The sequence below is a fragment of the Varroa destructor genome, unplaced genomic scaffold (genome assembly GCF_002443255.2).
Source record: "Varroa destructor unplaced genomic scaffold, Vdes_3.0 BEIS01000002.1, whole genome shotgun sequence".
Taxonomy (NCBI): domain Eukaryota; kingdom Metazoa; phylum Arthropoda; class Arachnida; order Mesostigmata; family Varroidae; genus Varroa; species Varroa destructor.
The window spans coordinates 22,868,403-22,892,007 of record NW_019211455.1 but is presented as its reverse complement, the minus strand read 5'-3'; the positions used below and the strand labels follow the sequence as shown (position 1 = coordinate 22,892,007).

The window sequence follows — 23,605 nt, the reverse complement described above, 5'->3', positions numbered from 1 at the left end:
CCCATTATTGTTGAATTTATTTTCGACATCGAATGTTTGGTAGAGGCATCACATTTCAGTATAAAAACCAGAATCTTTTTGTTCATGATAAGGTTTAAGCCGGCACGTAACTAATCTACACAAACTTTTATAGAACGAATGAAATTTGACTAAAGAAGTTGTTATTTAAACACGATCCACTGAATTACGTATAAACAGTATTGAGTGGCTAAGCTCAAAGCATGAAGCAGCGCGAAGCAAAGAAGGGTACATTGTTTCTTTCCCTAGAGTCCTACGCAAAAGACATAGGCCTGTGTGGACAGTTTGAGCCGTGTGTGTGTTCAAGACGAGGTCGACAGTAAAACAGCAATATAAGTATGGCAAAAAAAATGCCTATATATATATATATATATATATATATAAATAACCAAAAGGACACATAATAGTGGCCAATTTCTATTGGCTGAAAACGTGTACCCCTTTTGCCTTTTTTTTTCGCATGGCTATTGTTTCTCAGTCGGTCTCAAACGAGGAGCTATAGCGTTCTTCGAGAAAACTTCGCAAGATTGCTTGAGAAGTAAAAAAACGATGCCGTAGAGTAGGCACACCCTTGTGCAACAGGTAGGTTTTTTTTGCGACGGAATGGACTAAATGGTTCTACTGTTGAATATCTCAATGTGCCACTAACGGCAACGTTTGAGAACCAACGTCTAGAACACTAACAAACAGATAAAGGACATAAACGAACCTAAATTTCAGGGGCTGGATGTGGTCGGATGTGAACAGAGCTTGTGAGGAGGACTCGCCTACTCTCACGGGTATAGTAAGTCATCTGCTTTGCTTCTAAATAATAAGATATATAATATTTATCAAACACCTCCGTTATTATTTACTCCGACCCTTTACGGAAGTATAGCGCAGTGGGCACACCAATACTCAATCGCCTTTTGTTAGGGGGTACCCCCAACGCGTTTTGGGGAATGAAAATCCAACGGTTGTTAGTTCTAGGCAAGTTAACAATATCCTTTATTGAAGTGATGCTAAATTGTAAACAATATTATTCGAAGCTAAAAAGAGTACACTGAAAAAGTCAAATTAGCCTCTTAACAACTACGAAAAGCTAGCACACTACTCTCACAAAGTTACGCCGTCCATTCTACAGCTGTTTATAAAGTGTTGGAGAGAAGTTACTATATTGCACTACAAATTGACAAATCTGCAAGTAAGAAACAACGTTTATTAACAAACGTTCGACGATACCTAAACAAACCCTTGTCAGATACTTTATCTCATTTCACTAGGCTTATTTTGTGTTAAGCTAAATGATAATATTTAAGCGTACATATATATATATCAATAACAAACAACGCATGGGAATATATGATGTTTACAATTAAGCTCTTAAAAACAAAGTTTTCTAGCCAATAATGTTTCATCATGGAAAATCACCATGGAGATGGTGGTACATTTTTTGGTGAGCAAACCTTGAACTCGATGGGAATTCTACAGCGAAAAATTCATTTATACGAGTGAATTTTTCGCTGTACAAATGTATGGCTTTCTTTTCCATGTACTTTTTTTAGTATGAGGTCCATGCATACTTTATTAGCATCACTCTATCGATCTATCTAGTAGTCTGTTTTATTTTTTTTTTTAAAGACAACATAGACGTAGTGGGAATGAGTTCTTTGATACTTAGCTTGCGTAGCACTCACTTCTTCACGTCCTTTGCATCATGGCCTTCGCTGTCAAACGTGCGAATACGTAAAGTGAGCTGTTAAGAAGTTGCCTTCATAGTGCGCTATAGGCACTACAATTAGAAGGCCCATTTGAATAGACCTCGCTCAAAGTTCAGAGTTGGGGAAAACCATTCATTTCAGTACATCTAGCACCTTTTGGGCGCTTCCTTTAATTGCATGACAGGTTTAATGCCGACGCTATCCAGTGATTCTCATTCCGGTACCAGGTCAAGGGCTGACCTATACGAGGACACACTGCGCATGTATTCATACATATGTAGGTATATAATACTCAATATATCCGTAGATCAATATAGTCTAGATTATAGCGGCAGGCTGGCAGGGGCATCATTTGGCAACGTGCTCATGTTCGTCTGCGGCACTGAGCTAAACTTGCAACCCAGTTTGCTTTAAACAACCGTAAAAGGGAGTCTAGACGAATGCAATGAAAGATAATGTCGCATGAAATCTGTTTCCTCCTTCTCATCAGGGACTCACAGACGAACCAGAGGGTCGTTGATTGTTCTTGGACAAATATGAGTCCATGCAACCTTGGGTTATAATAGACATGATCGTACATTTGGACAGTAAAAAGTTGTATTGTGAATGCTGCGGATGTGTCACCTCTTTTTGTGCAGTAAATCATACGTTCTTTTTCATTGCCACTTGTAGGTGTAGTGGAACCCCAGAGGTCAAGAACTACATAGGTGTGTTATATTTTTAAACGGCGGCGTTTTATTTCGGGTATCTTTTGAGAAACAGAATTATATCAGAGCATTTATTTGTTTTGCATTTAATCGAAACGTAAAGAATCAAAGTAAGCAGACCATTTTTCTACTGCTGTTTTGCCTGTTCGACAAGTATATTTGAACTGAAAGCGATTTGGACATTATAAAAGTTTCTGCATTAATAGCTATATATGAACCACTGCATACTCTATACAAAGGTCGCTGATATGACAAGGAAATGGACAGAACTAACTTACAATTCAACCTACTAATATATATCTTAAGCTTATGCTCGTTAATACACGTGCTCGTTGACAAAATGGCCGGTGGCTCATATAACTCCACCTCTGGCCTATCCAGTTTTACCCTGTATGCCTGCCTATATGGGCTAACGACGTATTTTCTTTTTAAACCTCCTTTAGATTGTGAGATAAAGATGTGTTTAGTGAACGACCTGTCGTAAACATTTTTCCGGAACAATGGTTGCGCCTAGTAAACGTTCGGTGATAGAACATCACCACTTTGTAATCTGTAAAAATATTGCTACATAAAAGCCATATATTCACTGCTTGACGAAGATACGACCTCATCCGGTCCGGTACCATTCAGTGGCCGTTTTCTCTTTGAGGACGTCCAAAATTATACATCGACAAAAGGCAAACGTACTTTCTAGCGGACTGTTTCTTACTTTCGACAACACCAATAGCCCGTACATCTTAAATTAGCATCTTTCACATCAAACACTCCCATGGAATACAACGAAGGGGATTAGCTATGCAGGTCCTACCGTGTCAAAATACGCTTCTGACGATTCTGAAACTCGTCTTTCGATGACAATGCTGACTCCTTTAGAGGACAGGTTCTAAAGCGACTATAAATATTATGGGTTGTTTGCAGTTGAGATGGCATATTTGTTTCCGTTTAAGTTAGGTTAATTTTTCCATTAGTTTAGCTTGCTTCCTTAAAGATCAAAAATAGTCTATCAGGGACATATAAGTTACGAAACAAAAACGTCAGTTCATTGTGTTCACGAACCGTATACTCAGCTCGGACACAAATGCTACGTAGTGCAACGCCCCTTAGGTGCACAGGCCAAAGATAAGGTAACATTGCCTCCGATGGCCTTTAAATGATTGTGCGCTAAAGTAAAAGACAAAGCCTTTTTTTTTGTGTTTCTCAAACACGCAACATTGTTAGTGTTTATATTTATAAATTACCCTGTAAACGTCGCGAAAATCGTATAAAAGTTCGCCCTCTAGGCATCGATTGACTGGAGACTTTATCTTTATAAAACGGATCATTGTTGTTCGTTGAATATTTCTAGTGCCATTATAAAGTACCTTTGCTATCACACGAGTGCCTAATAATAATAATACCTATTATTTATACAGGTAAAAATATATAAAAGACTTGTACAGTGATCGATTGGTCATTGTTAATAAACTCGCAGCTTTAACCTGTTATGCTTTCGTTATGGTGACAATGTAGGGTTCGATGTCATTGAAGAACGGCACCGCGGAAATCATCCATTTTCGTTAGGGAATGCTAGGTTAACGTCGGACTGTCTGGCTATCGACAATGCGTGTCACGCCACTGAACCTATAAAACAGGTCGACATCCAACACAGTTAAAGAGAGTCCGGTATTAGTAGAGACAACGAAATAGTTAACGTTAGGAGGAACGGAAATTAGATGGTAATCAAAACACCGTTATCCCTTTGCAGGGACAGACAGTGTTAGCCATCTGTGCTTCCGTCTGTGCGCCACGCGTATACTATATTGAGTCATTCTACGCCTGTCTGATGTAACGGACTTTTGCCCTTTTTCGAAAAACCGCCGGTGGAATCACAGCGATCGCAAAGCCGACCATACCGAAAAGGCAAACCAAGCCCCAATAGGCAAACCAAGCAAGCAATAATACGGCCCACATGATTTCAATAATTACCTCAATTTGGACAGACGTGAATGTCTCCGAGGGGTACATTAACTGGCGTCTCGTCTTGTCTGCTGCCGTATATGAGAGAGTGCGTAAGTCATTCCTTGACAGGTAGACGTACATACGTAAGATGCTTAATGTCCAGATGAAGCTAGTGAATATGTGAGAAATACCCACGAATAGGGCTGAAAGGATTTCTACTCTTTAGGGGCTGGATAATATAAAGGCTATAAAACGTAGCAAAAATGAAGATTTATAGCCAGTGGCGAAAATGAACTCATAGGTATAATACGCAGGCGTATTTTTCAGTTATTTGAAGCACATTGTTGCGTTGTAATCAAATCGGTATGACTGAGTTTTGTCGAAAATATTGTGACACACCTCAATCAAAGTATCGAAGACAAAAACAAATTACTTCACTGTCTCCTCATATAAACCAGTGAACTCTACTGTTTGTCTACGTGAAGTTTATTACACTCTGAAGAATGAAGCTAGGAGCGCGATATAACACATATGCTGTACATGCTTCTTCCTTGTATGATACGGCTTTTATTTCAAAATACTCTACGAGACAATGAATCGTTGTCGATACAAAGCAGAGTCATTCCAGAGTCTCGTATGCTTTCGCATTCCCACGCGCCCGCCAAAGTCCGACGACAACACTCATTACCTCGATCTGGACGGATTCGTTTTTTTCTTGATGCATATGGATTAGTTGCATCTGCCCTTAGTCGTCATGCATGCAAACCATAACAGCTACTTACAAAACGAGATCCCGAAACTTCCCGACGAGCTGGGAAGGACTCAGCTACCACTACTATTTAGGTGTCGCCATGTAGGAAGATCATTGTCGGCAATGTGCAGTTCGCGACTAGAGGCGAAGAGCATTGCTGGAGGAGACTTTCCGCTACGAAGACTGTCACGTCCGCTGGCTGAGTATCGTGCTAGACTAAAGATATTGAAGAATCGCTTATAGCAACTAAATTACGGCTGGACACAAGACAAACAATGGGGTATCGTGTTTCGTTTTCCATTATTGCCTGCGGTCCATCTCCAGTTTGAATACGGTCTGATGGAGAAGGTCTATACGCGGCAGACAGACGACACTAAAGCAGGGAGGCAATGCCGCACTTAGCGACGGCTTCCCAAATCCCGTATCCAGGCCTACGGTACGGGGTGCTTCAAGGGCCATTTGAGTTTGGTTAATCTGGTAACAAATCCGGCTGCCGGATGCGGCGAGCATAATAGGATGATCATATGTATTCAGTGCTTAATCGTAGGGTTCTGAGGGAAAGGTCCCGTGCCAGATTGTGTTTAAGATTGTTCGATTACATCTGACGGCCAATCTTTATTCATTTTATTACCCGGTTTCCATATATGATGATCCAAGCATAATTTATAAGGATTCATAACATAAGCCAATTGAAAAGTCACTCTCTTCCAATCTGACTATGATGATGTTACGTGAGAATAAAGTATTCCTTCTTGTATTGGCCGTTTCCATGAGGTAGTTCTACGTCTTTACCAATAATATATTTAGAAGGATGGTATCCCTAACAGTTGTTGCTGTTGGCAAAATTGACAAGTAGTGCTGCACAGAAAGTGGCAGACAGTGGGGTGAAAAGGGAAAACCTTAGATCCTGAGGTAAACGATCAAACTTCACAGTTATAGCCTTCTCATCGTATATCAAAAAGATATCCTTATTCAAGTCACACAGGCTAATTCAAATAAAGTACTCCTCTGTGGGTAATCATCAAGTTACACCACGACGAAACAAACAACAAAAGCCGCTAATGCGCTAACAGAATCCAGCTATTATATATACACATATTATATAATTAAATCAACTCACAAATTATTAAAGTGTCACTCCCCTTATCGAAATTAGCAAACGTATACAAAAGTTACTCTTTGATGTATCATTATGCGTACATCTGAAGAATACTACCTGTAGGATTTTAGACAGCTGCGTGGAAAAGGAAACAACAAATAAATATGGCCAAGTGGCCAAACCACTGGCCCCTCGTTGAAGCTCACCTCACGTATACCCGGCACCATATCGAGTTTTATTTATGGCACCATTTCGAATTTGGAGTAGGCCAGTAGTTACTGACTTAGAGAAAGCTCACCACCAAAGACCTCGGCAGTGGTTCATCCAGTAAACGAGACTCTCCGTAGGGTGCCTGACATGTGGGTGTATAAATTCTACTCAAAGCGATGGCCACAGCAGTTAAAGGTTAAGACCAGAATGAGCTGACCTCGCCGCTTTGGCAGTTTGAGATACTGGGCAATCAAAATAGTTATTAACTCGATTTTGATAGTACGCTTATCCATCCAACCTCGAAACGATGTAAACACGTTCGGTCGCGACGATCTACAATACATATAGCCACGTCACGCTACCATATTGTATGAATGGGCTTGTCTTTTTCCTGGGGTCTTTTCTATATGCCAAATATAAGCCAAAGTCAACATCATGCGTCAACGAATCCTGATCCACACAGTACATTGCTGAACGTCTACCATAACTGTTTCCTGGATTGGGTATGCTTACGACAAAGTTCGCCATATGTCAGCGACCCTCTAAGTGGCCTTAGCAGCGTATGCACTTAGATATATATATATACGACACCCGAGACCTACTCAAAGTGACCTCGTTGGTTAACGCACAGATTGACACCGTAAATGCGAAATGATACGAAGGACGCTCTGAGTCGGGCTGCACGCTGCTCTAACTGTCGTAATAATTGTGTTTACCTTGCAAAGACCGTCCATTTCTAGCATCGAAAGGTGAAGTTAGCTGTGCTGAAAACACTGAACGCTCGAATCGAAATAAATAGGATGAATTGTTAATTTTAGTTTTACTCATGGGAGTTATGCGTAAAGTTGTTAACAAAACCCACTTTCTGGCTCTCTGTTGGCGCATTGCATATGATAGTGCAGACAACTAACTGACTACTACACATTTGAAGAGGTATTGGGTCCTTTGGCTTCTAGAAAAGCGTACACAACTTTCTGGACCATATGATTTTACATGGCCATAATAATGTAGACAATATATATTTTGCTTTTGGGTTTTCAGTACAATTCAAGGTTTATTTTTTATTGTCAACCCTTTCATGCGTACTATCGTGGCCTGACCTTCATTCGCGCACGTCGCAAATAATATGGGCGTGCCACCGTGTCCCCGCCGGCTTTGAATATGTCGTCAATTTCCTCAAAAAAATGTTCGGATAAAGCGGTCGGAACTGAGAAGACATAAGAGGCCGAGTCGGTAAAGAGGATAGTGCTGGCCGTTAGGTTTAGGAAATGGCCATCTAGGAGTTTGCAATATCCTTCGTCACCGAGCTACCGACGACGCGGCATTCTCTTACAGCAGCCTTCTGCCTCCAGGTAGTAAGTGTTCGCAGCAAAAAGCAAATAGGCAGAAGAGCAAGAAAGAGAATTTCATAAGTCCATAAAATAACTGCTGATACTGCATAGAGCGCTCTTCACTGCAGAGAACTTTGCCTCCGCGTTAGCTTTCTAAGATGGAGCGCTCATTTTCTTTACGAGGCCTGCTGAAATAAGATCTAAGGTCAAGGTTCCAAGTCCGGCAAGGCTTGCCAGCACCTTTTGGGACTCGTTCGCTCTTAACAGACTGGTAGAACAAACCTTGCTAGGCCCAAAATATCGACCTTATAGGTATGTGTATGCGTATGTATAAACACGCGGGTATTGTCGAGCACGGAAATTGCCAATAACGTATGAATAGGCTCAGCGCACCGCGGACACTAACCAACCGGGCCGCTAGCTAAGACGCCAAAACTTCTCTCTGTCCGTCCGACGAGCGAATGTTCGTCTGCGTCGCGGCGTCTGCTGCTTTTCAACACCCCTCCCTCCTTTCCCCGCGCTTCCCCCGACCGCGCGTGCCTATTTAGAGAGCTCATTTTAACTGTTTAGACAAGCGCTTCTAGATTCTACAAAAGGCGGTAACCTGTACAGCCAGAACATTCTCGCTCTTGAATTTTCACCTTTTACGTTACGTATCCGAAATGTGCAACAATTGCATGCGCTTTGGTTGTATCTGAAGGCCTTTTAAAGTATCCATTAAGATCAATCCCACTTTCAGTCACAATCACTTCCAGAAAAATATTCAAAATAATTAAAGTTCGCTTACTAGTTCCTTCTGATACTGATCTCTTTCTTAGTGAGAATATTGGTTTTAATTATCATTCAAACGTTGAACTGTAGTTAGCTGTAGACGACCTCTTATAAATATAAGCTATCCTATAATGGCAAAGGTATTTAAGCGATAGTTTAACGATTTGCTCTAATAAAAGGCTCAATAATGTATGTCTTTGATTGACTGTGCCTATCTCATTATTCCTGTTATTAACCATGATCGAACATTTACCTGCTCAATACCTTAACATCTACAGCTCACATCATATACCAACCGATCAACCGGCACCACGGCGTGCCATTTGTTTATTATCATGCATATAGTTTGCACCATTTTTCAGCTTGTCACCCATTTCCCTATTAACATAGCCCTTAACCCACGTTTGACGTCGAACAGTATGTCTGGCCGAAACGAAAAACGGCCATTTATCTTTAGCCATTTAGAGTTTAGCCGGCAGATGTGGATATTTAGACTCCAATCTCACGAACGGGACGAATTGACAATGTCTGCTCAGCTTGCCTATTAGAACAAACAGAAATTTCCACTGTATGACCCTTCAATTAAGTAAAGTCTTTTTACGTATCTTTAGCTATCTGATTTTATGGCAGCTAGTGTTTTTTTAATTAGGTGGGAGCCAGTCAATCTTCAGACTTCAGTACTTACTCTCCTTTGCAGTCTGTTACTAATTTCGCATGTTTTGCCTTCTTCACCGATATCGTTCCGTTAAAAGATCAAGATCACCGTCGCTAGCAACCGTCGCGGCCTCATATGCGCAATACGCGTATTCCAGCTAGCTACAACCGCCAATTACTTCACGACGAAGTACTGACCCATCATAATGATTGGTGATTTCATATTAATTGTGATTATAAACATGCATGAATTATTACTTGAGCGTGCTTTCCCCTTAATGGGCCGCTCTGTTCGATTCCCATATAAAACCTTGAACTTATTTTTGAAGACAACCGCGGAAGATAATATGCATTCAATAGTATACGAGTAAAAATGTCTCACAATTAGATTAAATTTGGGTGTCTGTCACTCGCACGTAACTGGAATGAAATCGAGATCACATCTTGTTGACTTTACCGAACTGAAGAGGCTGCGTTACTATTCTGAGATCTTCTTTTTTTTTTTTTCGATGCAGCAATTATCGACTGTCTTTTCGAGAAGAGCGTCGCTTACCAATTATATCAGTCAGTTTCTGCATGTTTTGAACTTTGTGGTTCTTAGGGACTTTAACTTGCTATCAAATAAAATTTTAATAAGATTCTGTTCGAACTAAAAACGCAATCAAGGTCGAAAGTTTTATTCAATGACACAAGAATCACAAATGCCCTTTCTTACATATTCAGACTATCACTAAACAGGAAATAAAGTTCCATGGCCAGTCTCTCCGTGCTTAGATATATCCAAAAACGTGTATTCATAATTAGGAGCCATATTAAAAACCTTCGTTAATTTCGGCTCGAGCACGGATATCTGGCAGGATGCTCCATTCTGCGTATCATTACTTCACGGTTCCACCGCCATCGGTGAAACCTCGCCTATGCCAGCGTCACTGCTTTAGGCAACAGAGCATACACATAGGTTTTCTCACCTGTTTATGTCCCCAACTTATTCCGACGTAACGGAAGGTTGACGTTGTCACGGTTATTTGCCGCTGTTTGTCACGTCGCTATTTGCAAATAGACCGTATTGAAAAATACTGTCAAAATTTTTACAGTGTGCTAGCGTTTCGTTACGCATATGAGTAGCAGGTTACAGATTGGCGAGATACTTAAATAAAAGGCACTGCTAAAAAATCGTAAACACAAAAGGGCAGGGCCGCCGTGGTAGTGATGAATGTAGCCGTTTGCCCCGGCGTGCTCCTTACAAAAGTCAACATCTATACTTGACAATTATACTTTCGCGTACTTTAAACTAATTTATTCGCCTTCGTAAGGTAGCATTTTAGACACTCAAATGTTTATAACAACATAATAGGCTTTATATAGTATCTTATACCATACATATGCCGGCTTTACAAACCTGGCTAAAACTAATGTCACAAGATGATTCCTAAAATGGTTGCTTTAGGATTTATTATTTTATTATTATTTTGAACCTACCAATGGTCTCGTTTCATGTTATAGAATATACTACTTCAATTTTTCCATTAGTTACCAGTCTAGCTGTCCAGTACTTGGACTAGCAAGCAGAGAGGGCCATGAGACAGATCCGAAGGTTGTCTACATTTAATTCGCACAATAAGAAGCACAATATTCACTGAGTTCATGACACTTTTATACTTTGCGTAAGCGATAATGAAAATCGTGCCCTGCACGTCTATTAGGTCGGTAAAGTCATTCCCAGACCTCGTCCATCATAGTCCTGTTTTGATATAACTTGGGATCGACGCCTACGAATTTTCGAAGCAACAGTACCTGGCCTTCTGCGCATATAAGCAACTGCATCCGTAAATAACTAGATTATCTGCGTCGGAAGGAACCTTCACCTGTATATCTTGAGCCGATTATATCTTGTCAATAAGATCTTTAAGCAAAATTGCGAAAATGAAGAGGCTCGAGTTGTTACCCTAAGCAACACTCGCAGTCTGAGGAAAAAGCTTTGAAACCCCCCCATTGATTATAGTCCTGTTCTTGTAAAGCTGTTAGGTTCGCAAGGACAGCGATGTCGGCCAGGACGCTTAAGAAAAAAAGTTTTCAGCGCATAGTCTATAAACACTGCTTAGGGATATCGTCGAGGGCTGCTTAAAATGCGTTTGATATTGGTAAATAACATCTTATATGCTGCTCCAGTCAAATGCTTCCTCCTGAGTATATGTTGCTTTCAAGAACACGTTTAGTTTTCTTGCTAACAAGTACTAGAAAAAAGTTCATAGTAGATGCTTTTCTTCGCCGCCCCGCCCCATATGATTGGTTGATTTAGTTCGCCTTTGTCTTCTGGAACAACGCGAAGCATTGCATCCCACCAATGAAGGGAAGTCAGTCCGGAACAAGGACATTCGTTGAATAAAGCATTTTAGCACAGCGCCAGCTCTACGGCGATCTTGAGGTGTTCATTTTAAGTCCTCTCTGGTTCTGATACCTTCCTTGAGTATAGTTTTTCAAGCCCTTCAGTCGCTTCCATGATAAAGAACTCCTGGCTCAGCCTTTCGTGTTTGCTCGTTGTCGATTCGTTCCACGCTGCACTGAGCGCTCAGAGTCTTTGATGTACGCTGTCATTAGATGAAAACACTCCAGAAAGGATATGCACTAATGAGGCAATGGGACACGATGTAGGCCTGCCAAAGCGACATACGCCGTCCCTTATAAGAATAGTTCCCCCCTATTCCAGGTATTTTCATGCGGGGCAGCATATATTTACGGCCAGTGATGCCACTGCCGGCTGTAGTATTGCCAGTAGCCCAAAGGCGCTTCAGGCATGGCGGGCGAGATGGAAATATATTTAAACTATGGGCGAAGTTTCGTGGGGTAGGCTGAACAAATTGAAAACTGCAGAATGTCATTAGATGATGCGAATAAACCCTAACACCGATTGAGTTTGTCCCATTCCAGAAGCTTTTTCGAGTTCAATCTATACGGACAAGCGATTGTCCTATAGGAAATCTTGAAATCCAATCCGACGGCAATGTGTGGCCGAAACTGTCCTCCTTCATAAAAAGAACAATTCTCTCCGACGTGTATGGGAGTGTTGCTACTCGTGTTCGTTGAAGAGATAACTATGATAGAGCTCCCTGCAGGGCTAACAAGCGTTAATATTTTGCTGGAGTTGATCGTTCACCAATGGTGATGCATTAGTGTGTCTGCAAGGGCTGACGTCCGGCTCGACGCAAGGTGGTCCAGACGTGCATTATAGTATCCTGCTACAATTGTGGAAGCGTTGGAAGTAGGGCCCGCCATGGCCTGCAGGCCGCCAACAAGCTTTTCCTCAAACGTTACGGTCACTTCTTTACACTTGACGCACAAGCAGTGTTCTGGGGCCACACAAAGCCGTAATGTCGTTTTCCATATGGCCCGCAATGAGGTCCACAGCTCCATAATGGTAAACCACTGACTTTCCGTATATGTGGCCATGGCTTGTTCCCTTTTGCACAGGACAATGGACGAAGTAACTTGGATGGGCCGGTCGCCCAGTTCTTTGTAAGCACAATGCTATCGACTGTAGCCCAAGACTTCTGATGCGAGTAGCGCTAATGTAGAGGCGTCCTTGTAGTTCCACCGAATGAACTTTAGCGCTTCTCATGACTTTGGCCCCGATTACTTTTCTGAGGGCGTGCTTGTGACTGAGTGTGAGATGTGGGGCTGCTGTCCCTAAGCATGGTCTGTGTTTGCAGTGCGATCAGAGCCTACTTCAAGATGTCTTCAATCGTCGATGGCGGCGGGAGCTGCAATTCCATGAAGAGTGCCGACACACTGATAACGGATCGGATAACGAGGAGTTCTCTTTGAAGGGCTGAAGCGATTTCCTAATGCGTTCCTTAAAAAACTCATAAATATTCTGAATTCTTGCGTTCACGTCGGCAGTCCGTACTGTCGATTCTTTCCGCGGCGGGTCAACGGCGCTACAAAGGTGTTCTTATGACTAGTCTGTAGAGTTTCTTTTGGAGCCATATTAATCTCACTCTTAAAAAGGATTTGATTCACCGTGCGATGTTCCACGCGATTTCCTTCGTTACATCGTCTTTCAAGTTGCGCCCACTCTCAACTTCTTTACGCTATGTCATTGAAAGAGACAAAACAGCGAAAGGCGCATTCTCCTGAGTTGCCCTTCTGGCAAGCTTTTCATTGGCTGCCTTGCGCTCCGACCCGAAAAGGGAAACAAATAGGACATGCGGCTCGGATTCTGGGTGCAGCAGCAGCTTCCAGTTCCATAGTAGCGGCTCAACAACGATTATAAATCCATCATTTTCGAACTTCATCTACTAATGGTAGCTTGTCTGGATAAAGATGGCTACCAGGTCATTTGAATACCGGGATGCTTATTCACTTCGGCTATTATACTATTTATATCCATTTTCGTGGCCGCATGCACCGCAATAGATGGCGGCAAGGCCGGTTTAAAAGGCTCTAAGATAGCGCCGCCGATAACCATAATTGCTTTATCGATAAAGGCGCAATACGGGTAGTTCCGTGCTGCTTGGACATGTTCATCTTTTCGTCCTTCAAAGGCCTAGTGGACGAGCGCATTGGCTTGCTTCTGAAGGCTTGCACTTCGCCTTGCAAAGCTTTAAAACGATGCAGAAAAAAAAGTGCGATGCGCGCGCTATGACGTCGCTTCCCAGCGGTACGCTGTCTATACATTTCATCAATTGCTTAATTGATTAGCTAGTTGCGGGCAAGCTTCACCGTTGACAAAATCATTTCTGGATAAACACGGACCTGGTGTCACCAGTACTGGACATGCCAATCAACGGTGAAAGCGTATTTCATGCAGTACAATCGGCATCGTTAGTCGGAATCCTGATGCGCCAGCATGTCGATGTACCCGTGCTTTGATTTTTGTAAGCCTGAATTGAACTGGCCTGTGCCAATACCACAGTATGTAGATGTATAAGGCTGCATAGGCTTAACGTCCGAAACTTATGCTGTGCATTACGCTTTGATGTGCTAATGGAAAAGGTAGCAAACTTTATTCGTTCTTCGTTAAAGGGCATCTTAGCGTTTTCCGATGGGAAATCCTGATCATATTCACTAATGAACATGATAATTAGCTCTAACAGAATCCAAAACTTTACATATGTCGATTCATTCTTTTATCGATATTTTATAAATGTTAAAAAACTTCCTCAGTTCTACAGAGGCAGGATGACGATTTATGTATTATTTACGTATCCGTTGACGTATTGTCGACCGAAGATACTCGTTAATTTTACATATTTGTCTCAGTATGATAATCGTTAGAGCTCCGTAATACGTACTAGATGGCGTCAGCGGGTTGGCAACCTGTTGGTGACAATTTGTCGTGATATCCAAAAAGTGGGACTTTGTTTTCGCACCGTACTATAAGAGTACGTCTACATTGTAGGTCTACTCAGGCTCCGCGGCCTACTCCAACTGTCCGCAGCGATGATGTGAATCGTCGTTGTCCAGTCATCCAAAAAATTATTTTTATCGTGCTCTCGTAGCGTTTCCAGCACTGCTAATATCGCTACGACTAGTCCTCTACAGCCGCTGGCAACGCTGCTACTAATATTGCGGTTGTTGCAACGACCTCACGCTCTATTTGTGTTCCTATGTGCGACGTTGCCGTCTTCGGGGCACCGTTCAAAACCTTGTCATTGTAGCTCCATCCCTAATTGCTTAGATAGAATACGTGAGCGAAGAACATAGGGGGAGCAGAGACAAAAACGACATTTTAAGTACGGGGCTGGCCATATAAGTTGTTTCAAATGTCGCACATACATTACAAGGGAGGGAAATACCAGCAGCAGGCTGACTATGAGATATGGGAACATGAAGTGCTAACAGTTGCCTGAGGCCATCCAAGCAGACCAATGACATTAGAGGAGGTATTCTGCAAGTCATAGAACTGAAAGGGTAGACAGGTGCTTTGCCTATCCACGAGTAGAATACGATAATGTGTTAGCCAGATAGCAAAAAATATTCGGATTTAAACATAAATATAGGGATTACGTAAAAGAAAGCAAAACTTGCGGGCCACCATTTCGACGTAACGGTGAGGCAACAGATGTTCAAAAAGGTCGGTTCAATAAGAGTTTGGACAAACACAAATATACATTTTAGATGTTTTTGCATTTTTCAGGATCCTATATTGTTGTAGGTTCGTTTTCTCATATTTTATTTGTTAACATTACATTCATGCCGGATTCTTCACTTCTAAAACAAAGCCAACTTGAGGTAAGTCTATGACCAAACCTTTACGGTAATTTTGCCTCTCCATTGAGAATTGCCTTACAGTAGAACCGTTACGTTTCACTACACGAGGTTAAATTTTGTGGATACTCTTATCTTCGGTTAACTCCTTGAAGACTCTTCCTCTTTAACGCCAATGAAAGGGTAAAGTTAGGACGCAGACTACACGTATCTAAATACAAAAGGTATTTTCGTTTATAATTAAAAGTGGATATCCTTCCTTGGACGCATTGGACGGCTCTTTCCTTTAACTTGTTTATTCCTTACGTAAAACTTATTCTGACGAGTTATTTTCGGAAGTTTTCTATTGAACAGTTGTATCTTGCATTATTACAGTTGTGTCGAAGGTAGCATATTGTAAGGAACTTTCCGCAACAATGCAACACGTTCATATTACGTCATGCGGCTTCGAAATCCGGTAGATTCCTGACGCCAAAGTTAGAGTAGTACTTCTATGTAGAACACTGCGTGTGAAGCTATGCTTAACGGCAGTATTGGACATTAAAGCTCGGAACATTTATTAGGTAGTACATTGTGGTAAATGCGTACATTCCGAGCCTTATTTCTATTCTTGAAAGTACGCTTCTTGAATATTCAATATTCCTGAATAATCAGTTGAGAATCAAATAAAATTTAGATTTGCTTTCTGTAGAAAACTAATTCAAAGAAATTATCATCGAACCTGTGTTTTTGAACAGTAACAAACTTTGTGGATAACATCGAAAGCTGAGCTTCAGAAATTTATATTTGCAATAGGTACGACCCGTTCGACGCAAACATATATCACATGCACGAACGATCTTCTAATTCTAAAGGTATTTACGCCCTTTTTGAGCTTAAGAGTTTGTTAGTACGTCTAGTTAATCACTTTCAATGAAGGTAAAAAAACATAAATTAAAGAACAAGCAAGATTAGATATTTTTCCATTAGGCTCGTGACTTCTTATCTAAGAATTTTAAATGGGTTAAATCTAAACAGTGAGGCCTTAAGTAGGCAATACGAAGTCAGCTTGCTCGGAGAGATAAAGGTCTACAAAAGTTGAAGAAGTGTCGTTTTTCTCCGCATTTACGCCGGACTCTCTTTTTACAAATAGGGGTATCTGTAACAGCGAATATTTCTTCTACAAATGTGTTTCAAATAAAAATATATTAAAGTAAAAATACTCACATATTCTTGCGCTTACTTTTCGATACTCAAACAAAACGAGTTCACTGGAATTACAATTATCCTGAGACACAGACTATTTCTTGTGCTCTTTCCTCTGTTCTGCCCTATGACAAACAATGGTCATATACTGTTTTAATTCTATAATACTACAATACTACAACTAACAAGAAGACTATCGAATCACAAATACTGACCATATAGTCTATGCTCAGTCGTTCCGGTATCCGTTAAACTTAGACGGGGAAAAATTGGTGCGTTTTGATTTTAGCATGTGATTTATTTCGGTCTAGTTGACAGAGGAAAGGTTGCCTTGCTTTCCATTCTGAAAGCGCTTGTTCTTGTCATCTTTTCGTCTCTTCAGCGGTTTTCAGTCGATGAACCGTTGAGCGCCTTTGAAGGTCAGGCGAAGGGTGAAAGCCGATACTGGACGGCAGGATAGCATGAGCACGTTGCCAGCAGACCGCACATTCAGGAAGAAACCGCACACGTCTGGTCTGGCTTTGGTAGGCAGGGATTGAAAAAACTGTCTCTAGCGAGACGAACCGTACACGGATAGGAGCTGTTTTGCTATGAGACTAACGGAATGAAGGCCGAGTAAATGATCGGCTAGGCAACTGGGCCGTTTTTTGTCATGGAAAAAGCGCGAGTCAAAAGTGGGGTTAGAAAGCGGATTACAAGAGGACGTACATATATTACGGCCCAATATAGATTTCACACATACGGACAAATTTCCTACTGCTCAAGTATCGTGACCCAAAATTCTATCCTTTGGATTAGTGTTTGTGCCGGATTCGACTCAGCTGCCCCTCAGAACTAATACCTCCACTACAAATCGGCTGAATGAAATCAGTTAATTTGGCGATGCGACCATATGAGTTACAGAGTTTTGTTCAGCTCAGATTTGCAATTATAAAACGACGTTTACACAGGTCTAAGCTGTTTTTAAGCACTAACTTTTTCAACTTTGTATCCATAATTCAACAAAAACCATACGCGTTTCGTGTTTTATTCTTCTTATTTATTATTATGAATATTATATCTATTATTAGATCACTCCTTCCGTTTATACTGAAAACGATCTATAACTTAGATATTCGTTAACCTCTGACAGTTTCACTTTCTTGTGCCTGTTTTCTAGTCACTTGAATAGCGTCAGCCAGTGCGTCAGCCCACATTTATGATCTACCCACCCAGTGACCTGTGGTAACTTGCATTTCAGTATCAATATAACAAAGTCATCGAGAAATTGGCCTTCTACATGTGCGCAGTGTCTTGTGCCTAAGTATGCGAAGTTCTGTATTAATCACATTTACTCCATGCACGCTGATAAGCTACGCTTAGCCCCAAACAATTTTAAATGACTCTCCATCGGCCCTGGTTAGTTAGGTCGCTCTTTGACGAGGCAAAGGCTACCCTTGCCTCATCTTATCCACGTCTGTTACTTTGCCTGGTCGAGCTTCTTTTTGCTGAACACCTGCAGGACCTTTACCAGGCTTACTCACAATGTATGCAAACGCATGCCGTCTGTGCCTATTTGCCTATTCTTTCGCTTTATTGTATTACGGAAGCATTGTGAAAACAGTTCACCTTAATTTTTCTCGACTTCTAGATTTTATATCAGCCATTATCAGAAGGCGCTAAATCAATATAACGGCTTCACAAAGCACGTTATAGGGGAATGCATGGACATTTTTTCTGTTACCTTCTACAAACACAATTAGTGGAACCTGGCTGGTCTTAATTCTATAGTACACGGTATCTAGCAGATTGGCTAGAAAGCTTCGGTTGTTAGCTTACATAAAATGGTGACGATATTTAAAGAAGGCCAATTATTTATTATACTGAGGTAATTTGTGTGGCTTTCCGTAATCTTGCTGCACCGATTTGGCAGTAAACGTATACCCCGGCTAAATGCTTACAAGAGAGGCGATTATTGATAAACCTATTTTCTTACGTTTCTCTTAAATCACTTGTCCTACGAGCCATACTGTATGAATGCGAACGATTATAATCTGGCTAAAGCTAATTCGGGATTTTTTGCAATAGATTTTGTTATAGAGGGTCGTTCTTTTATTACCGTTGCCTATTTGGCGGAAAAATTGCTCCTTGCACACGAACCTTAATTTTCCTGAAATGGACGGGTCGTCGGAAGTGTGGTTTACGGTTTAAATAGAGATTTTCGGTTTCAAAGCCATAAGACAAACTTCGGCAAGCGTTGCGACTTAGCTTTCAATCTTCCATCCCGCTCCTGGTGTCGCAGGTAAATATTCCTTAACGGGAAACAGTGAAGAGAGCAGTTTATGATTTAACTAACTGAGCACAATGCACTGTTATGAACAAACTCAGCCAAAATTCAAAGGGCCCAGCAAACGAAGAGTAGTTCAAAGAGAACGTTAAGCTTTAAGCCAAACGGCAAAATAAGATTTACAAGTAACAAAGGCTGAAGACTGTCAAAACATTACTTTCTGACCGTCTAAAATTCTCGTTGCTGTGTTCCTGCCAGCAGTGGCGTAGTAGCCAGGAACATAAGGTGAATCATAAGGGTGAAGTTAGGCACCAAAGTAACTTTAATATTAGATAAAAATGATTTATCCGCTAGCTTATTCTGAGTGAAGTGGAGCCCGTTTTAATGACGTTCGATTCACTACGGTCTTCAATATCATCATTTGCTAGAGGAACTGGCGCCTAGGTCAAGATAAGGTTCGATTGTTATATTTTTTTCAAAGGTAACCTGGTTACTATTATTTTTAAGACTATTTATGGAAAAATACGAACGTTAAAACAGCACAGGTAACATGTAGCTTCAGACAAGTGAACTGGAATTGCACTACTTTAGTCAAAGCTCAACTCTATAAATTTAAGTCAAAATAGTTAAATATCATCCCAATTACGTTCTTTTTTAAAAGCTCCAAGAAAAAGTAACATGAAAAGGGTTAGTAGGATGTCCACATATAGTATTGAGTAATTTCTACTGAAAATACGTATAAATTCCGTGTTTAATTCATGAGGTCACTCTAATTTATTTTAATTTAATAATAATTAATTCAATTTAATGGCCTTAGCCTATGTGTTGTAAAATCAAATGTCGCATGGTGTGCGGTCTTTTATATCTTCAGGGCTCTGACATGAATAATCCTTTTTGGATTTTGTTTAACAATTCAAGTCCAGTCGAAGTTTACAGTGCACCTCTGTAACTTCTAGTTGAGAACCCTTTTCAGGTTCTACAAAATCCTATGAGTTGCTTACGTTAAGGCTTATCTGATGTTTAATAATGCGTTTTGCATGAAAAAGTTGTGGGAATCTTGTACAGAGATTACAAATATATATGTACGTGCTTAACTGAAGGTTGACACTTGTATCGGGTTAGTGCAGAATTTACTGTCCTACCTTTTCTTGCTTTTGAATACTTGCAGGCGATCCAGGACATGCAGGCCAATGTGCAGAGAACTGGCCAAAATGCTTGCAAATCATCGATATTCACTTTGTGCAGCTGTTCAAAACTTAATTCACAGTTCAAATCCAGATCTTTACAACTCATAAACATTAAAAGCAGTTATTTCAAATACAGCTAATTTCTTGGCAATCACACAATTGGCCTCGGCTGCACCTTTTTCGGTAGTCAAAATTTCGAGAGTTGCCGGATCAAGTTTGCATGTGTAAGTATACGCTTTTCGTAACTGGAATATCGCAGACAGGCGGAATCGATCATGTAGGTGCCCTGTCCTATCATTTTGTCCCTCAGAAAAACTACTGCTGACGAACCCCGGGGCAAAATAATAACAGCACGTAGAACATCTCAGAGAATACTTACGCTAAATTTCTAATGAAACAAGTTCGCTAAATATGCAGCTGCCGAAATTTATATATTGTCGAAATTACGTTTCGGCTAACTTAGAATTTTCAGGCTTGCCTTGTTTTTCCGATACTAAACTAGTCCAGCTGAAATTAATTGTTAATTAGTTAGCTGTCTATTTTTGCAAACCAATTTCCTGGAACAGTAAAATGACTATGCACGTAGCATTTCGATTTACCCGCACTAATTCGTTGAAGCAGTTCAGGCCCCCGACCCGACTGAAGATCGGTCTTCAGTAACACACCCCATGCACCTTTACTTTCAGAGTTACCTCAAACCTTTCGTACCAGGTATCGTGAACTACTAGTTAGAATCGAGCCAAAACCGCCATTTTATTTCAACCCGAAATAATAGCGGTCAAGTATCTTCACTCTTCAGAGCGCAATCGTCAACACATTTCTGATGCGCTTCTCACTCGCCGCCTTCTTCTTCGAGGGTAAGGGTTCCTCTACACAGCAGTACTTATTCACTATTTTTATTTTTTTTTACACCAGGATACGATAATTTGTCTAATAGTGGTGTAATTTTCTTCCTTTGTAAATCCCAGCGGTTTCCTTCATTGTCCGCCTCAAAGGGCTAACTACGGGTTTGGATAAAATAAACCCGTAGTAAAATACCCGTAACAGCTTAGTGGGTATCGTATTTGGTTGCTAATCTTACATACACGTTGTGGTCTAAATTTGAATCCGGACTTAAACAGACTTCATTTCGTGCTGGGAGTCAGCTGCGTGATGGAATGCCTAGTAGCGATACCGGAAGTAAAACTCGAAGCATGTAAGCGCATATACACGTACTTCAATCATATACTGGTGAATGTGAAGCCTACAGGTAAATTCCGAGCACGGGGTGCATCCCAGGAGTGAAATCTGGAGTGATTACGACTATCCTCTGATTTGATATGTAGAAGAAAACGCAAGTAGAAGGTAGGTATTCGCATCGTATACATCACCACTCCTGCACCTGCAGGAAAGCCTCAAGTACCGGTGACGCAGAAAGAAAGCCGCTACAGAAATCTAGTACCAAATAAGTTTGACTGCTTACGTTAATTGCTATGACCACCGTTTTAGAATCTGCACTATAAAATCGACGTAGGCTTCATCATCACATGGGAATACGCTGCATCTGAAAAAAACAAGCAGGACTGCCCATAGTTATGGTTACGCAAGGGACAGTGCGAACTTGTCTTTAGCTGTTTATCGCACTTACAAACATCCATGCGTGAAAAACAAACAACATATGAAAAAAAAACTAAAACAGCACCAAGCACACAGGACGGGTGGCAACAATCCGCTAGTCTGGCTTCGAACCGACAAAAAAAGGAAGTCAATCGATAATAACATCCATAGATTTTCGAAATACAAGACGATACTATTGTATATTCGTGTAGATTGATACATAGACAGCTTGTGACCCTAGCCGTCGCTGCAAGCGAACAATACGATTCGGAGCGTTCTATATAATCTCTTTATGTAATCCCCGCTTACAATCGTCGTGCAAAGGCCAGTGACTGCGTATCTTACTATTGCTTCGGAAAAACGCTGCGTCGAGCCTGTCAACGGAGTAGGTGCACTCGCACACAGGGAGGCGCTGAAAGGTACATCCTGTAATTTCTATACCTCTGCAATAGACACCAATTACAGGAAGACCGATACTTGAAGTACAACAGAAGATACGACTGGACTATGTACAACCATTTCTAGCAATTGTATTTCCGATCATAGATTCTGAAGCGCGGCTATAAGACTTACAAGAGTAAAAATCGAGCAAATTGTGATAGTACTTAGGCGCTTGATTGTGACATCACACGCTCAACAAAACTATAAAATATATATATATATATATAGCGAAATTAAGAGAAACTGAATAATGGTGGACCGGATGAGTTGATTTGGTTCAGTTATTACAAGTACAATTTAGCCCGCCATTTGTCGTGTTTACCCCTAACTCAGTCTAAACTAAAAATATCGCAGTAACACAGTGATATTGTGATTCTACTGCTGTGATTGTCAGCGCAGCTTTTTCTCGTTTCTTTTTGCTCGCTCTGAAAACCCTGCGTCTCTTGGGCAAAGTAATATAATTTCTTTTAATAATCGAATAATCTTTCTCATTGAGTTTATGACAAAAGGACTTCCCCTGATTATCAAATTTGAACAAAGCTTTCCCTTCATCTGACCTTTTCAATTCATTCGGTTCGGTTCCGACCAACCCGCACACGGCTTTTATAGTTCCGTCAGTTGAATGGGTAGTACCACTTTCTGATAAAGACGTCCTACATCTCATCCTTTCCGACTTAATAACGTCTTATCACTCGTCTAAAAGAAAAGAAAGGAACCTTTTCATTTAGTCTATTCTGTCACGTAGACGACCGACCGAGCTTTCCATTGGGTGATTATCGCGACATTTAAGTTCTCGAAATCTTTTTGCTATCAAGTTATGGTGAAATTTGAAGATTTGTTTGGAATGATATTGTTCATAGAAATATCTGATTAGCGGCCATGGTATATGAAGCGATCGGTTTGTAAACTAATGTCAACAATGGAAGTTTAATAACGAAAGTAACGTTTTCTTTATTTTTTGCGTTAACGTAAATAATAAGAGAAACGAATCGCAAAAGGCAACAAGAGCAAACGTCCCATGCGTGATATGCTTATTCAATAGAACTGTATTTTTGCTTTAAAACGATGCTTGTTTTTTTCCTTTGTTTTTCTTAGTATTACGTTCAAATGAGCAGGTTGAATACCACCGTTGATGTAATGCAGGCTCAGACAGAAATCATTTATCTTCTTATCTAGACCTACAGAGATTCAGCTTTTATTGCTGAAATTAATGTTTAAGTATCTATACGCAGATATGTTGTTTGCTATAAGGTATCCAGATCATTGTTTCTTACTTCTAATATTTGTTTAGTTGGAGATTTTGCCGAAGATTTTACCATGCTTTGATTTTATGCTAATCTCTCGTATCAATTCATTTCGATAGAAACGGAGTAAAAGTAATTGTTATTTGTCTTATCTAGATACGTTAGATTTAGGCCGAAGGCAATATTGAGGCAACTAAAAAAAATAACTATCCTTTGCATTCGGGCCTGGGCCTTCTAACGAAACAAAAAAATTAGTGCCAGCCAATGGTTTTCGTTAAGGAAGTTCTTTTTTCACTATAG

General features: G+C 40.7%; 1 long non-coding RNA gene across 1 annotated transcript; it reads left to right on the top strand.

The window, feature by feature from the left end:
• The first annotated feature begins 523 nt into the window (after nt 1–523).
• LOC111244588 (uncharacterized) lies at nt 524–23,050 on the top strand. The gene is made up of 5 exons (XR_002670972.2): nt 524–600; nt 739–802; nt 20,006–20,248; nt 20,711–20,881; nt 21,146–23,050. It is a non-coding gene; the product is annotated as an uncharacterized LOC111244588 (long non-coding RNA).
• The last annotated feature ends 555 nt before the right edge of the window (nt 23,051–23,605 follow it).